The sequence below is a fragment of the Macaca fascicularis genome, chromosome 7, assembly GCF_037993035.2.
Source record: "Macaca fascicularis isolate 582-1 chromosome 7, T2T-MFA8v1.1".
Taxonomy (NCBI): Eukaryota; Metazoa; Chordata; class Mammalia; order Primates; family Cercopithecidae; genus Macaca; species Macaca fascicularis.
Window position 1 is genome coordinate 99,678,358 of NC_088381.1, and position 1,697 is coordinate 99,680,054.

The following is a 1,697-nucleotide window of genomic DNA, read 5'->3' on the forward strand; positions in this document are numbered from 1 at the left end:
CCCATAGACATTTATACTTAGTCTTCAGCATCCATCCAGAGCAACTCTGCCTCTTTTCAGTTTTGACTTTCCTGGTGCCTCGATTCCTTGCCCCATTTTCCCATTTTCTGCCTTCTACTTGCCACCTTGTTTCTTCAATTTATGCCTCAATTTGAACTCAGCATGCTGGCTTTGACCTTCATACTCCTCAAGGTCACAGATTCTGGTGGCTACTCTCCTCAGGGTGGAAGACAGTGGCAGTGGCTGGAGAGGCCTGCATTCAATTCCTGTATCTGTGGCTTGGCTGGATAACATGGCTTATTCAGAACTGTAGAGTTCCTAAGGATTTTGGTGGTCCTATGTCTAACATGACACCTTGCAGTTCTCACTGCTAGCCTCTCAGCAGCCAGCCAATGCTTGTGGCAATTACAAATCTCCAAGAGGACTTCCTGATACCCTCTGGTATACCAAGAAGCTGTACAAAAAAGCATTTCAGTCAGTTCTCATCTCTGTGGAGTGGGAGACCAGTTTGGATCTCCTCCAGACATACATCATCCACCCATATAGGCCAGAAATGCTTAGCTCACCACTGGAGTCTCTTTGGAGGGCAGAGTTCATTACCAATTACCTGCCTCCTAACTCCACCTGCCCCTTCCATGGTAGGCTGTTACATCTTTCAACTTGCCTCACCTGCTAAATATCCACTTTCAACTCCTACATCTGGTCCCAAAACCCAGGCTAGGAAACCTGAGTAGAATTTAGAAAAGGCAGGACATCTGGATGTGGTTGGGCAGATGGTACCAGTCATGGAGAGATGGGAATAGGAAAAGTAGCAGGACGTTTGAAGAGGAAGATGACAAGTGACTGTGGCCATGTTAAATCTCAAAATTAGAGAACTCAATGAATGAATGAATGAGTCAGTAAATTATCCTTGAGAGGGAGTTAAATTCTTGGGAGTGTCCCGTATCTTCCTCAGCCTGCTTACAAATTAACGGAGCAATGTGTAATCATTGTGACCTCCTGAGGGGCTTCTATTATGCATAGGTTGTACAGTCTGACTTACTGTATTCCCTCCCCTCCAGATCATGAGGGTTCCCTTCTTATCTCATAAGTTGTTAAAACAAAAGGAACAGTACTAATCACCTTAATCCCAGTCATTTAAACAAAAGGGATTTGTTATATGTAACTGAAAAGTTCCCACTCAAATTGTCTTGTTATAACAGGAATACCATACACACTCATCAGAGATAAGTCCTGACTCATGGTAGCTTTAGCAGTCTGTCAGTCTCTTTGTACTATGATATCTTACCATCTTTGCCTAACTGTTGATAGTCTGAAGCTCGTCACACACAAGGAGACTCAGAAGCTGGTGAACTAAAAAGAGGAGAAAATACCTCTAAGGTCACCAACCAATCAGTTTTATTATTTAGGTCAAGTATATAGTTTCTACAGAACCATTACCCAAGGTTCCTCAAAAACACCTCTGTCTGTTTATTCACAGTTAATCTAAGTATGTAGCATCATTGCTCTTTTAAATGATAGTCAGCAAGGAGAGAGAATAATGAGGACAGGACCTAACTGTTCTGCAGGCATCTAGGAGGGTCTGAAATTGTTAGTTGCCATTTGCAACATTGGTTAGCATCAGAAACAAGCATGAAAGAAAACATGTGCTGAGACACCTCCCAAGTATATCTCTGGATTGAGAACCTGGCTCACTT